At 44.3% G+C, this 16,872-nt stretch overlaps 1 protein-coding gene and 1 non-coding gene across 7 annotated transcripts in view; one reads left to right on the top strand and one right to left on the bottom strand.

The window, feature by feature from the left end:
- LOC106607985 (SAM and SH3 domain-containing protein 1) overlaps positions 1-16,872 on the bottom strand; it is a 311,979-nt gene that overhangs the window by 114,353 nt on the left and 180,754 nt on the right. The gene's annotated exons all lie outside the window — the stretch shown is intronic.
- trnas-uga (transfer RNA serine (anticodon UGA)) lies at positions 7,509-7,582 on the top strand. The gene has a single exon. It is a non-coding gene; the product is annotated as a tRNA-Ser (tRNA).

Below are 16,872 nucleotides of genomic sequence, written 5' to 3'. Positions count from 1 at the left end.
TGAATTGATTTTTCTGCTGGGGGGCTGGAGCTGAGCACCCTGCTGAAAACTGAGAGATCCAGGTCCTATGGCTAGGAGGAGCTGGCACCTGGCCCAGCTAAATGAACCATCTCTCTCCACTCTCTTTCCCTTCCACTCTCCACTAGTCCTCCCTTCCTCCGTCCCTCTTTTTCTCCCCTCTCCCTCTCACTCTCCCCTCTTTGACTTTGCAGTGAGATGGTAGGTGGTTTACTTTACTACTGTATAGGATTATGAGGTTATTAACTCAGGGGCATAAGGTCAATGTAACACGGACTCACTAGACGCTACTGACAAGAGCGAGAGGAACCTGACCTTGCTGGACCAGGGTCTCAATGTGCCTCATCCTCTCTTTTCTCTCTGAGATGAGAAGCCTTCTTAGAAAAGTACGCAACCAAATAGTCAAGTTTGTAGGATCTAGAGAAACAGCTGTTTCAAAGAAAGGTTTGAATTATCTCTTTGAATAGGAGACAAGAAAGGGACGTTAGGAGAGGAGTGAGACATTAGGAGAGGAGTGGGACGTTAGGAGAGGAGTGAGACATTAGGAGAGGAGTGGGACGTTAGGAGAGGAGTGGGACGTTAGGAGAGGAGTGGGACGTTAGGAGAGGAGTGGGACGTTAGGAGAGGAGTGGGACGTTAGGAGAGGAGTGGGACGTTAGGAGAGGAGTGGGACGTTAGGAGACCAGTGGGACATTAGGAGAGGAGTGGGACGTTAGGAGACCAGTGGGACGTTAGGAGACCAGTGGGACGTTAGGAGAGGAGTGGGACATTAGGAGAGGAGTGGGACGTTAGGAGACCAGTGGGACGTTAGGAGACCAGTGGGACGTTAGGAGAGGAGTGGGACATTAGGAGAGGAGTGGGACATTAGGAGACCAGTGGGACATTAGGAGAGGAGTGAGACATTAGGAGAGGAGCGGGACGTTAGGAGAGGAGTGGGACGTTAGGAGACCAGTGGGACGTTAGGAGACCAGTGGGACATTAGGAGAGGAGTGGGACGTTAGGAGACCAGTGGGACGTTAGGAGACCAGTGGGACGTTAGGAGAGGAGTGGGACGTTAGGAGAGGAGTGGGACGTTAGGAGAGGAGTGGGACGTTAGGAGACCAGTGGGACGTTAGGAGACCAGTGGGACGTTAGGAGAGGAGTGAGACATTAGGAGAGGAGTGGGACGTTAGGAGACCAGTGGGACGTTAGGAGACCAGTGGGACATTAGGAGAGGAGTGGGACATTAGGAGAGGAGTGGGACGTTAGGAGAGGAGTGAGACATTAGGAGACCAGTGGGACGTTAGGAGAGGAGTGAGACATTAGGAGAGGAGTGGGACATTAGGAGACCAGTGGGACGTTAGGAGAGGAGTGGGACATTAGGAGAGGAGTGGGACGTTAGGAGAGGAGTGGGACGTTAGGAGAAATTTGGAGTGTGTGTGTGTGTTTAGATGGATGGGATGGATCCCTCTCTGGCACTGAGCCCTGAGGCTGATGGAGGACCGACGTAACCGGCGTAACCACTGCAACAGAAACAATAACATCTCCTCTGTTATGAACACTTGACATATTTTTATCATGAGTGGAAAAATCTCAATCTCTGGGTCGTGCTACGAAATGGGTGCCTTTTGGACATGCAAACTATTCAGAAATTAACTTTAAAATATCTATTCTTTCAACATTAATTTGCATGTAGGACATGTTTAGCCTACGGAAAAACACTTTTTCCCATCTCAGGCTTTAAAATCCTATGAACCAAGAGCATTTTATCTGCACTTTTACCACACTGTCAGTCAACCCTGTTACAGACACTTATGTAACTAACTATTATTTAAAAGAATGTTTAAGGTAAATCAAACATTTTCTCACTGTTTAAGTATCCCTTGTACAAATACACTCACATATGCTGTAATATCAAACTGATACAGTTACCTCTAAAACAGGGTTGACGATAAAAGGGGTGAGGTTTTAGGTGAAGACTCCTCATCTGGTGAAGAGCGCGGGACCACATGGTGTTCTTGAAATAAGGAATTATACAATTGTTCCACGCATAATGAATGTTTAATCAAATTCAAGCTTTCCTAAGATGAATTGAGCAAACAGAGTTGACTTGTTGAGCTCAACCACCTCAGTCAAAGATCGATAAAACAGTTAGAAAAAGACCATGCTGTTCAAAAGACCCAAACGATGACCCCTGCTGTGAATCATTTAACTTGTTGGGATGTACATTATTTTAAAGGGGTAAATTGTTTGCATGACAGGATTTACCTTAGAATGAGGGACAGATGTAAATACAACACTAATCACATTCATATAAATAGCAATCTTCAGAAATGACTTTGTCAAAGCAGCAAAATAACTAGGTCTTTGAAATGATGTTGAATCTTGGACACGTTATGGGATTAAGTGGGTTGAAATCTTCCTCGAAGTGACACATGGTTGACGAAGGGACATGACAAATTAATGCATTTTGGCACTTTAGCAAGCCTTTATTCATTTATTGAATTCTCTATTTGGTCTATGTTAAAGTGCACTTCATTAAATATAACAGGCTTTTAAAATACAATATTGGTGCATAATTTCTACTTAAAATATCAAAGGGCACCCTTTTTGTGGAAAGACCCCTCTACAGCTCACTCTAATGGTAATGTGTCTTCACCTGATCTAATACAATGTTAAGTGACCCAATCCGATGAATCATAAGAAAAACAAGGTATATAAATACAGGTTCGTATTTAAGTAATTGGGACAGACTACGCATGCATGTATGCCCGCCTTTCTGGCTGCAGCACGATGCCTGATCTGAATATTAATGTCCAATGACGTGGCTTGCAGAGGACTGCACAAAACCAGCCTATAGTCTCAATGACTGTGAAACACACAAAATCATATGCACTGCAACTGTGTTTCACCCAAACCCAAGGAACTATTAAAACACCCACACCAGTAGAAATCCCCTTTTTCCAGCTGAAAGACGATGGCCAGAGCTTACCCATGATGTTGCACAACAATTTAAGTAAGTAAGTCATTGATTAAGTCAAAGTATGATATATTTGGGCTTGAAGTGACTTATCCAAACTGCACCTCTGTGTGAATGCAATATATTTTCCTATGATATGACAAACTAATTATTATCAGCCTACATTTCATTTCAAGGCTGGGTTTAATTTGAATGTTACCACACATCAGAATGGAACTGTTTATTAATCAGAAACAGTTGCAAAGTTCTTCCTCTTTGTGACTGAAATGAGCCAAACAGCCTTGTGTCCACTTGGCCGTCTGACCCATGGAGCACATTAAAATAGGGGGTGAAAATAATCATAATCAATTGAATATATTTGTACATTTTCACTTATTTTTTAGTTAGCCTGTAAAAAAAATATTTAAAAAATAAATATACTGTATACACTGAACATAAATATAAATGCAACATGCTTCAATTTCAAAGATTTTATTGAGTTACAGTTCATATAAGGAAATCAGTCAATTTAATGTGAATGTATAACAGCCAGCAAACCAGGAAGATTCCCAGAACATTAGCTAAGATTCCTATTATGTTCTATACTGAACTAAAATATAAATGCAAGATTTTACCGATTTACAGTTCATATAAGGAAATCAGTCAATTGAAATGTATTAATTAGGCCCTAATCTATGGGTTTCACATGACTGGGAATACAGATAGTTGGTCACAGATACCTTTTGCCTCATGCAGCACGACACATCTCCTTCGTATAGCTTTCCTGTGGAATGTTGTCCCACTCCTCTTCAATGGCTGTTCGAAGTTGCTGGATATTGGCGGGAACACGCTGTCGTACACGTCGATCCAGAGCACCCCAAACATGCTCAATGGGTGACACAGGATCTCGTCACAGTATTTTTGTGATTTGAAATTGCTATATATAAAATGCAATTGTGTTTGTTGTTCGTAGCTTATGCCTGCCCATACCATAACCCCATCGCCACCATGGGGCACACAGCAAACCTCTCGCCCACACAACTCCATAAATGCTGTTTGCCAACTGCCCAGTACAGTTGAAGAGTACACTGGGACACTTCTCCAGTGTGCCAGTGGCCATCCAAGGTGATTATTCGCCCACTGAAGTTGATTATGACACCAAACTACAGTCAGGTCAAGACCCTGGTGAGAACAAGCATACAGATGAGCTTCCCTGAGACGGTCTCTGACAGTTTGTGCAGAAATTCTTTGGTTGTGCAAACCCACAGTTTCATCAGCTGTCCGGGTGGCTGGTCTCAGGATCCGCAGGTGAAGAAGCCAGATGTGGAGGTCCTGAGCTGGCGTGGTTACATGTGGTCTGCGGTTGTGAGGCCGGATCCAAATTTCCTTAAACAACATTGGAATTGGCGTATGGTAGAGAAATGAACATTAAATTCTCTGGCAACAGCTCTGGTGGACATTCCTGCAGTCAGCATACCAATTGCACATTCCCTCAAAACGTGAGACATCTGTGGCATTGTGTTGTGTGACAAAACTGCACATTATAGTGACCTTTTATTGTCCTCAGCACAAAGTGTACCTGTGTAATGATCATGCTGTTAAATCAGCTTCTTGATATGCCACACCTGTCAGGTGGATGAATTATCTTGGCGAAGGAGAAATGCTCACTAACAGGGATGTGAACAAATTCGTGCACAAAACTTGAGAGAAATACAGTGCCTTCGGAAAGTTTTCAGACCCCTTGACTTTTTCCACATCAGGTTATGTTACAGACTTATTCTAAAATTGATTAAATATTCGGTATTCAGACCCTTTGCTATGAGACTCGAAATTGAGCTCAGGTGCATCCTGTTTCCATTGATCATCCTTGAAATGTTTCTACAACTTCATTGGACTCCACCTGTCCAATTGTCCAATTGATTGGACATTCAAAGGAATTGTCCGTAGAGCTCCGAGACAGGATTGTGTCAAGGCACAGATCTGGAGAAGGGTACCAAAACAATCCTATAGCATTGAAGGTCCCCAAGAACACAGTGGCCTCCATCATTCTTAAATGGAAGATGTTTGGAACCACCAAGACTCTTCCTAGAGCTAGCCGACTGAACAAACAGAGCCATTGGGGGAGAAGGGCCTTGGTCAGGGAGGTGACCAAGAACCCAATGGTCAGTCTGACAGAGCTCTAGAGTTCCTCTGTGGAGATGGGAGAAGCTTCCAGATGGTCAACCATCTCTGCAGGTAGAGTGGGCTCCTCAATAAAAGGCACATGACAGCCAGCTTCGAGCTTACCTAAAGGCACCAAAAGACTCTCAGACCATGACAAACAGGATTCTCTGATCTGATGAAACCAAGATTGAACTCTTTGGCCTGAATGCAAAGCGCCATGTCTGGAGGAAACCTGGCACCATCCCTACGGTGAAGCATGGTGGTGGCAGCATCATGCTGTGGATATGTTTTTCAACGGCAGGGACGGGGAGACTAGTCAGGATCGAGGCAAAGATGAATGGAGAAAAGTACAGAGAGATCCTTGATGAAAACCTGCACCAGAGCGCTCAGGACCTCAGACTGAGCCGAAGGTTCACCTACCAACAGGACAATGACCCTAAGCACACAGCAACGACAACGCAGGAGTGGCTTCGGGATAAGTCTCTGAATGTCCTTAAGTGGCCCAGCCAGAGCTCGGACTTGAACCAGATCGAACATCTCTGGAGAGACCTGAAAATAGCTGTGTAGCAATGCTCCCCATCCAACCTAACAGAGCTTGAGAGGATCTGCAGAGAGGAATGGGATAAGAAGAAGAGACTTGCTTGCGCCAAGAAACACGAGCAATGGCCATTAGACCGGTGGAAATCTGCCCTTTGGGCTGATGAGCTCTATTTTGAGATTTTTGGTTCCAAATGCTGTGTCTTTGTGAGACGCAGAGTAGGTCAACAAATGATCCCCGCATGTGTGGTTCCCACTGTGAAGCATGGAGGAGGAGGTGTGATGGTGTGGGGTGCTTTGCTGGTGACACTGTCTGTGATTTACTTAGAATTCAAGGCACACTTAACCAGCATGGCTACCACAGCCATCCCATCTGGTCTGAGCTTAGTGGGACTATCATTTGTTTTTCATCAGGACAATACCCAACACACCTCCAGGCTGTGTAAGGGATATTTGACCAAGAAGGAGAGTGATGGAGTGCTGCATCAGATGACCTGGCCTCCACAATTACCCAACCTCAACCCAATTGAGATGGTTTGGAATGAGTTGGACCGCAGAGTGAAGGAAAAGCAGTCAACAAGTGCTCAGCATATTTGGGAACTCCTTCAAGACTGTTGGAAAAGTAATCCAGGTGAAGCTGGTTGAGAGAATGCCAAGAGTATACAAAGCTGTCATCAAGGAAAAGGGTGTCTACTTTGAAGAATCCAAAATCCAAAATATATTTTTATTTGTTTAAGACTTATTTTGGTTACTACATGATTCCAAAAGCTATTTCATAGCTTTGATATCTTCCCTATTATTCTACAATGTAGAAAATAGTAACAAAATAAAGGGGAAAAACCCTTGAATGAGTAGGTGTGCCCAGACTTTTGACTGGTACTGTACGTAAATATGATATTTCAGATTTTGTGTGTAGACTGATGAAAAAGTCAAGGGGTCTGAATACTTTCTGAATGCACTGTCAGATTTTTGTGCATATGGAACATTTCTGGGATCTTTTATTATAGCTCATGAAACATGGGACCAACACCTTACATGTTACGTTTATATTTTGTTCAGTATATCTGACCCATTTATAAATGGTATAATTGCGTGACATGATAGCATTTTGCAAACCCGCACCCCCGCTCACCCCATGATGAATGGTTATGCCCAATTTTACTTTACTACACGCTCCACTGCTTTGATTGGTATAAAGTTAGCTAGAAACCACAAGTGTCTATCCAGATAATGAAAAGGCACCTACAAAATAACATTTAAGGAACTTATTCACCTTATTTACGAACCCATAAACAAAACAATGTCAGAACGTTCTGTTTTGACTTCCACTGCGGCGTTCTTGCATTAGCCAATAAGACAATAACTTAGAATTCACAACCATGAGCAAGAAGACTTGTGTGACTTTCCTTTAACATTGTACAGAAATAATGAGGTGAATACTTACATGACATTTGCGGTGTGTATGATCATGACCAAAGTCATTCTAGTCTATTATTTCACTTCCACTGTGAGAACCATGAGCATGGACTGACTTGGCTTAGCTGTACCACAGCCGAAGCTTGCCAGCAGCCGACCTACCAAAGATTGCACCGTGTCCATTACAATGTAGAAAAATGCATATCAGCTTTCAATAGTTATCCATATTACCGGAGCTTCATCTTATTCTAACTATTTCTATGGCAGATTTGCGGTTGCAATTTATGGAAGACGCCAAAACTTTTGAGATAACAATAAATGGCGAAGTCTAAGATAGGCCTGTGGTTTCCATCTGTGGCAAAGTCTTCCTTAAATCAATGCAGCTCCAGAACCAGCCATAGAGCCTTGGCTAATGTGGCTGAGCCATAGAGCCTTGGTCCCATGTGGCTCAGTTGGTAGAGCATGGTGTTTGAAACACCAGGGTTGTGGGTTCGATTCCCACGGGCGACCAGTATGGGGGGAAAAAAATGTATGAAATGTATGCATTCACTACTGTAAGTTGCTCTGGATAAGAGCGTCTGCTTAATGACAAAAAATGTAAATGTCTAATGTTCTGAATACGGCATAGTAAAAAACTGCAACAACAGAAAACATTAGCTAGCTGGATTAGGTTAGCAATATAGGTAGCTAGCTAAAGGGAAAGGGGGATACCTAGTCAGTTGTACAACTGAATGCATTCAACTGAAATGTGTCTTCCGCATTTAACCCAACCCCTCTGAATCAGAGCTAGATAAGGCTAGCATGCTAGCTAGCTACGCTGTCAGTGCCCTATTTGTTGATGTTTATCAACTCCACGTGGAAATTGCCACATAGCCTTCGTCATTCTTCGGAGGTGGATCCTAAATGTGCATTTCCTCTCTAGGACAGGAAATTACATCGAAATAGTGGCGGCAACTTCCTCCTGGGGGGTTCTTTAAATCAAAACTGCTATGCACACAAGTCTCAAGAGTAAGGCATCTCAGCCGGTCTATACTAGACCTAAACCTTGTCCAGACCAATGCAGCCAAGCCTAAATCCAGCCCTGTTCCAGCCACACCCAGATTGAATGGCATGAGAGAGGGAGGGAGAAAGAGAATGTGATGGAATCATGTAGGATAGGATGGGGCAGTCCTGGAGCAGCAGCACCCTCTGGGGCTAGGGATAGGAAGTACAGGAACCAGTCACACAAGCGTTTCTTAACCTTTATTTAACTAGGCAAGTCAGTTAAGAACAAATTCTTATTTACAATGACAGCCTACTGGGGAACAGTGGGTTAATTGCCTTGTTCAGGGGCAAAACAACATATTTTTCCCTTGTCAGCACAGGGATTTGATCCACCAATCTTTCAGTTACTAGCCCAACACTCTAACCACTAGGGTACCCGCCTCCCCCAAGCATGAAGTGGAGTGGAGAATAGTGGAGAAGCAGAGTACTGCTGTTCAGTTTACACACCTTACACTTTAGAAACCAGAAAAGCAACATTTGTTGACTTATTCATTTTGGCCACTTGAGCCCCACCCACACAAATACACACACACAAACACACACACACGCACACATTCCGCAGTTTAACATAGTCACGGATAACATTCTTGCTATGAAAGATGGCTGTGGTCTCTCCATTAATGTTTCCATGGTTTGCAGCTGTCGTAGGAAAAGAGAACCATTCAATTCATTTGAGAAATGACTGTGTTTGGTTGAGTCAGAGGCTGGGGCTGAGGGCTGAGGGTTGAGGGCTGAGGGCTGAGGGTTGAGGGCTGAGGGGAGGATGGCTGAGGGCTGAGGGCTGAGGGTTGAGGGTTGAGGGGAGGATGGCTGAGGGCTGAGGGTTGAGGGTTGAGGGGAGGATGGCTGAGGGTTGAGGGTTGAGGGCTGAGGGTTGAGGGCTGAGGGGAGGATGGCTGCACCCTGCTCCCTGGCAGAGCTCCATGGAGGCGCTACGGACCAGAGCCTCGTGACTATAGCCTCCTCTACCCCCCCCTTTCTATATAACATCAGCCTCCTCTACCCCCCCTTTCTATATAACATCAGCCTCCTCTACCCCCCCCCCCTTTCTATATAACATCAGCCTCCTCAGCTTCTCCTCTCTTTTTATATAACATCAGCCTCCTCTACCCCCCCTTTCTATATAACATCAGCCTCCTCTACCCCCCTTTCTATATAACATCAGCCTCCTCAGCCTCTCCTCTCTTTCTATATAACATCAGCCTCCTCAGCCTCTCCTCTCTTTCTATATAACATCAGCCTCCTCAGCCTCTCCTCTCTTTCTATACAACATCAGCCTCCTCAGCCTCTCCTCTCTTTTTATATAACATCAGCCTCCTCTACATCCACCTCTTTCTATATAACATCAGCCTCCTCTACCCCCCCTTTCTATATAACATCAGCCTCCTCTACCCCCCCCTTTCTATATAACATCAGCCTCCTCAGCCTCTCCTCTCTTTCTATATAACATCAGCCTCCTCTACCCCCCCTTTCTATATAACATCAGCCTCCTCAGCCTCTCCTCTCTTTCTATATAACATCAGCCTCCTCAGCCTCTCCTCTCTTTCTATATAACATCAGCCTCCTCAGCCACTCCTCTCTTTCTATATAACATCAGCCTCCTCAGCCTCACTTCTCTTTCTATATAACATCAGCCTCCTCTACCCCCCCCTTTCTATATAACATCAGCCTCCTCAGCCTCACTTCTCTTTCTATTTAACATCAGCCTCCTCAGCCTCTCCTCTCTTTCTATATAACATCAGCCTCCTCAGCCTCTCCTCTCTTTCTATATAACATCAGCCTCCTCACCACCCCTCCTCTTTCTATAAAACATCAGCCTCCTCTACCCCCACCTCTTTCTATATAACATCAGCCTCCTCTACCCCCACCTCTTCTATATAACATCAGCCTCCTCACCCCCCCCTCCTCTTTCTATAAAACATCAGCCTCCTCTACCCCCACCTCTTTCTATATAACATCAGCCTCCTCTACCCCCACCTCTTCTATATAACATCAGCCTCCTCACCCCCCCCCCTCCTCTTTCTATATAACATCAGCCTCCTCAACCGTGCCTCTCTTTCTCTAACATGGACAGATACAAGTAGTCTTTAGTGTGTTGACCAGAGAGCCCAGGCCAATAGTGCCACCCATCTGCCAGTAGAGAGAATGACCCTTCTCCTTCAAACCAACAAGTCACTGTAAATTCTATAAAAAATGTATGCCAAATCATACATCATTAAACACTTATATTTTCAATGTTTACAGGGAGAATGCTATCAGTTTCAGAATAGGTAGACTTTTTCAGAAACCAATACTGCAACCATACTGAACCCCTCTTTAATCAAACCCCTACTGAACCCCTCTTTAATCAAACCCCTACTGAACCCCTCTTTAATCAAACCCATACTGAACCCCTCTTTAATCAAACCCCTACTGAACCCATCTTTAATCACCCCCTACTGAACCCCTCTTTAATCAAACCCATACTGAACCCCTCTTTAATCAAACCTGTACTGAAACCCCTCTATAATCAAACCCGTACTGAACCCCTCTTTAATCAAACCCCTACTGAACCCCTCTTTAATCAAACCCCTACTGAACCCCTCTTTAATCAAGCCCCTACTGAACCCCTCTTTAATCAAACCCCTACTGAACCCCTCTTTAATCAAACCCCTACTGAACCCCTCTTTAATCAAACCCGTACTGAACCCCTCTATAATCAAACCCTTATTGAACCCCTTTATAATCAAACCCCTACTGAGCCCCTCTATAATCAAACCCCTACTGAACCCCTCTATAATCAAACCCTTATTGAACCCCTTTATAATCAAACCCCTACTGAGCCCCTCTATAATCAAACCCCTACTGAACCCCTCTATAATCAAATCCCTACTGAACCCCTCTATAATCAAACCCCTACTGAACCCCTATAATCAAAGCTGTTCTTCTTTGTGTCTGACTGTCTGTCAAATGGAGAGGTTTAGTCATGTTGTGTTGGCGATGTGATCCCCATGGAGGTGGTGGGGTTTAGCTCCAGAGCTCTAGCCAAGATAGGGAGCCCCAGGCCAGATACTGACTGTGAGAAAGTCCTGACGCTGAGAGCTGGCCCCCGCTGATATGGGTCCCCTGGGACCCTCCGGTGCCGAGGTCATCATCCCCCCCTCACTCTCACAAGTCATATATCACTGCATGACATCACCGCTGATACACGCAGGCCCGTTACCATGGGCAACAAAAACAGGAAAAGCTTGTGTACTGCTGGGTCTGACTTAGGGTGGAGTGTGTATGTTCTGAGATGAGATGAGACCAGACAATAGAGATCCAATGTATCCCAACAAAACATTAAACCCTGCTTGCTGTAAAAGACTCTACTTTCCTTCTCCCTAGTTCCCTTATGAGGAATAAGGATGGACATAGGCCTACTATTTGTGGTTCTGCAGTAATGTGTCCCATGTAGCTTAGTCCCATGTGGCTCAGTTGATAGAGCTTGGCAGTGGGTTTGATTCCCATGGGGGACCAATAAAAATATTAAAATGTATGCACTCACTACTGTAACTCGCTCTGGATAAGAGTGTCTGTTAAATCACTATGTGTGTAATCATGGCTGTGTGGTTCTCCCCACACACATTACAGTATAATCTGTGAGTGATATGTTTCACTGCCCAGGTAACATCACTAATCCTCTCATCTCAACGTGATCTCTGACCTGCTAATATACCACCATTTAATTCCACTGCAGGTCCCTTTTGTAGGTCTACTTGCCCTCTGAAATGTTTAAATATCAATGTAATAAGCATTTAAATGACATAAATCATAAATCCAGCAAAGGAAAATGGCTTCAGAGCTGTTATCAAAATGAGGAGCCAAGGGGGGGTGTGGTGAAAGCGTTGGGAGAGGGGAAGGTAAACAGCTTGGTTTAATTGGATACTGTGTTACTGTGTGATGTGTGTCATCCTGACCAACACACACCGGCAGCCAGGCATCACACACAAACACATGCGCACAGGGCACAGGGCACAGGGAACCTACCTACCTACAGCCATTTCTTCCTCACTTTCATCCTTGACTTTCATCCCTGATCAGAATGAAGGATGACCATTTTTTTCTAAAGGAAAACAGACTGATTGGTCTGGTCAGGATGGGTTTGGTTTTTGATTTCATGGTGAATTGACCATTACATTTACATTTAAGTCATTTAGCGGACGCTCTTATCCAGAGCGACTTACAAATTGGTGCATTCACCTTATGATATCCAGTGGAACAACCACTTTACAATAGTGCATCTAAATCTTTTAAGGGGGGGGGGGGGGGGGGGGGGTTAGAAGGATCACTTTATCCTATCCTAGGTATTCCTTAAAGAGGTGGGGTTTCAGGTGTCTCCGGAAGGTGGTGATTGACTCCGCTGTTCTGGCGTCGTGAGGGAGCTTGTTCCACCATTGGGGTGCCAGAGCAGCGAACAGTTTTGACTGGGCTGAGCGGGACCATGACATCTGACCATTAAATCTCTATGACTGGGCAGAGTGTGAAGAAGGACGTTGTGGTGACGTGATAGTCCTAACAAAGGCCCAGACAGACAGGACGCAGCTGTGCTCTGGACACCATATGTGAACTGATTGCCCCCCCCATCTATCTTCAGAGCTCGTGCTGCTGGGTGACCTAAACTGGGACATGCTTAACACCCCAGCCATCCTACCATCTAAGCTTGATGCCCTCAATCTCACACAAATTATCAATGAACCTACCGGGTACCAACCCAAAGCCTTAAACACGGGCACCCTCATAGATATCATCCTGACTAACTTGCCCTCTAAATACACCTCTGCTGTTTTCAACCAAGATCTCAGCAATCACTGCCTCATTGCCTGCATCCGTAATGGGTCAGCGGTCAAACGACCTCCACTCATCACTGTCAAACGCACCCTGAAACACTTCAGCGAGCAGGCCTTTCTAATCGACCTGGCCCGGGTATCCTGGAAGGATATTGACCTCATCCCGACAGTAGAGGATGCCTGGTTATTTTCTTTAAATGCCTTCCTCTCCATCTTAAATAAGCATGCCCCATTTTAAGAAATTTAGAACCAGGAACAGATATAGCCCTTGGTTCTCTCCAGACCTGACTGCCCTTAACCAATAAAAAACATCCTGTGGCGTTCTGCATTAGCATCGAACAGCCCCCGTGATATGCAACTTTTCAGGGAAGTTAGAAACCAATATACACAGGCAGATAGAAAAGCCAAAACTAGCTTTTTCAAGCAGAAATTTGCTTCCTGCAACACAAACTCAAAAGAGTTCTGGGACACTGTAAAGTCCATGGAGAATAAGAGCACCTCCTCCCAGCTGCCCACTGCACTGAGGATAGGAAACTCTGTCACCACCGATAAATCCACTATAATTGAGAATTTCAATAAGCATTTTTCTACGGCTGGCCATGCTTTCCACCTGGCTACCCCTAACGCGGTCAACAGCACTGCACCCCCCACAGCTACTCGCCCAAGCCTTCCCCATTTCTCCTTCTCCCAAATCCAGTCAGCTGATGTTCTGAAAGAGCTGCAAAATCTGGTCCCCTACAAATCAGCCGGGCTAGACAATCTGGACCCTTTCTTTCTAAAATGATCTGCCGAAATTGTTGCAACCCCTATTACTAGCCTGTTCAACCTCTCTTTCTTGTCATCTGAGATTCGCAAAGATTGGAAAGCAGCTGCGGTCATCCCCCTCTTCAAAGGAGGGGACACTCTTGACCCAAACTGCTACATACCTATATCTATCCTACCCTGCCTTTCTAAGGTCTTCGAAAGCCAAGTCAACAAACAGATTACCGACCATTTCGAATCCAACCGCACGTTCTCCGCTATGCAATCTGGTTTCAGAGCTGGTCATAGGTGCACCTCAGCCACGCTCAAGGTCCTAAACGATATCGTAACCGCCATCGATAAGAAACAATACTGTGCTGCCGTATTCATTGACCTGGCCAAGGCTTTCGACTATGTCAATCACCACATCCTCATCGGCATACTCAGTAGCCTTGGTTTCTCAATTGATTGCCTTGCCTGGTTCTCCAACTACTTCTCTGATCAAATCAAATCAAATCAAATGTATTTATATAGCCCTTCTTACATCAGCTGATATCTCAAAGTGCTGTACAGAAATTGATAGAGTTCAATGTGTCAAATCGGATGGCCTGTTGTCTGGGCCTCTGGCAGTCTCTTTTCTCTGTATACATCAATGATGTCGCTCTTGCTGCTGGTGGTGAGTCTCTGATCCACCTCTACGCAGACGATACCATTCTGTATACTTCTGGCCCTTCTTTGGACACTGTGTTAACAACCCTCTAGACGAGCTTCAATGCCATACAACTCTCCTTCCGTGGCCTCCAACTGCTCTTAAATACAAGTAAAACTAAATGCATGCTCTTCAACCGATCGCTGCCCGCACCTGCCCGCCCGTCCAGCATCACTACCCTGGACGGTTTTGACTTAGAATATGTGGACAACTACAAATACCTAGGTGTCTGGTTAGACTGTAAACTATCCTTCCAGACTCACATCAAACATCTCCAATCCAAAGTTAAATCTAGAATTGGCTTCCTATTTCGCAACAAAGCATCCTTCAATCATGCTGCCAAACATACCCTCGTAAAACTGACCATCCTACCGATCCTCGACTTCGGCGATGTCATTTACAAAATAGCCTCCAATACCCTACTCAATAAACTGGATGCAGTCTATCACAGTGCCATCCGTTTTGTCACCAAAGCCCCATATACTACCCACCACTGCGACCTGTACGCTCTCGTTGGCTGGCCCTCGCTTCATACTCGTCGCCAAACCCACTGGCTCCAGGTCATCTACAAGACCCTGCTAGGTAAAGTCCCCCCATATCTCAGCTCATTGGTCACCATAGCAGCACCCACCTGTAGCACGTGCTCCAGCAGGTATATCTCTCTGGTCACCCCCAAAGCCAATTCCTCCTTTGGCCGTTTCTCCTTCCAGTTCTCTGCTGCCAATGACTGGAACAAACTACAAAAGTCTCTGAAACTGGAAACACATCTCCCTCACTAGCTTTAAGCACCATCTGTCAGAGCAGCTCACCGATCACTGCACCTGTACATAGCCCATCTATAATTTAGCCTAAACAACTACCTCTTCCCCTAGTGTATTTATTTATTTTGCTCCTTTGCAGCCCATTATTTCTATTTCTACTTTGCACTTTCTTCCACTACAAATCTACCATTCCAGTGTTTTACTTGCTATATTGTATTTACTTTGCCACCATGGCCTTTTTTGCCTTTACCTCCCTTATCTCACCTCATTTGCTCACATTGTATATAGACTTATTTTTTTACTGTATTATTGACTGTATATTTAGTTTACTCCATGTGTAACTCTGTGTTGTTGTATGTGTCGAACTGCTTTGCTTTATCTTGGCTAGGTCGCAATTGTAAATGACAGCTTGTTCTCAACTTGCCTACCTGGTTAAATAAAGGTGAAATAAAAAATAAAATAAATAAAAAAGGATGGATCGTTACTGCAGATCCATTTACTCTAACAAAGACATCATGGAAGCCAATTCATGTTAGTATGCTTACAAAAGCCAAAATAAACTACAGGAAAATGGCTTTCCCCCCTGCTTCTGTGTTACACATTGGGAAATGCAATTCCCTACTCTCCCTTGTAACAACATGACTGCATCTCTCACAAAAGAACACATAAATTGTACATAAACTATTATAAAGATGATTTGTGTGCATGTTGAAAGATTTGAATGGAGGATACATGCTACATCATCCAGAATTCTACAACTTCTACTGTATTCTGATTTATTTCACATACAGTACCAGTCAAAGGTTTGGACACACATACTCATTCATGGGTTTCTCTTTATTTTTACTATGTTCTACATTGTAGAATAATAGTGAAGACATCAAAACTATGGAATCATGTAGTAACCAAAAAAGTGTTAAACAAATCAAAATATATTTTAGATTTGAGATTCTTTAAAGTAGCCACCCTTTGCCTTGATGACAGCTTTGCACACTCTTTGCACATTCTTGCAATATCAAAGGAATGTTTTGTGCACCCTGATACAATTGTTATCTGAATTTCAGCACAACTGGACAGTTTTAGTGTTTTGGGATCTCTTGTCATATCCCCACAATGTTCCCACAGCCTAAATAAATGTTTTGGGAATTTTTAAAGAACAGACAACGTTCTTGTAACATCAGTTGAATGCTTTTTTGCACCCTAAAAGAAACATTGTAGAATAATCAGCACAACTGGACAGTTTGGGGGTTTTGTGAACATATATTTTGTGATTTCCCCATGTTGTTCTCACTAGACTGTTCCCGCAACCTAATGAAACATTCTGGGAACCTTTTAAAGAACATATTAAATGTGTTCTAGGAACATTCTGGCAACAACAGGCAAATGTTTAATACAAACATTCTATAATCAGCACCTCAACTGGACAGTTTTGTGTTATGAGAACATTTTTTTGCAACCTAACAAATGTTCAGGGTACATTAACAGAATCAATTTTGGCTTGCTGGGAGTCCTCTGACCCCCACCATATGGCTTGGCAATAGCCTGGACTGGAATGTCATTACCTAATTGGAACCAAGTGCAGCTCCGAGCAGAGCGGTCATAACTCCCATTGCCAAACTCACAAAAGCCTCACGGTAACATGCTTCATAAGCCCACAGTGGGACACTCAGCAAACACACTGTTGTTTTCTACAGACATGCTAGACAGCTGGTGTTGATGGAGAACTCAGCAGAGTGT

This window comes from Salmo salar, chromosome 06 (genome assembly GCF_965601325.2).
Source record: "Salmo salar chromosome 06, fSalSal1, whole genome shotgun sequence".
Taxonomy (NCBI): Eukaryota; Metazoa; Chordata; class Actinopteri; order Salmoniformes; family Salmonidae; genus Salmo; species Salmo salar.
Note: the sequence above shows the minus strand (reverse complement) of the source record. Positions and strands in the feature narration are given on the sequence as shown.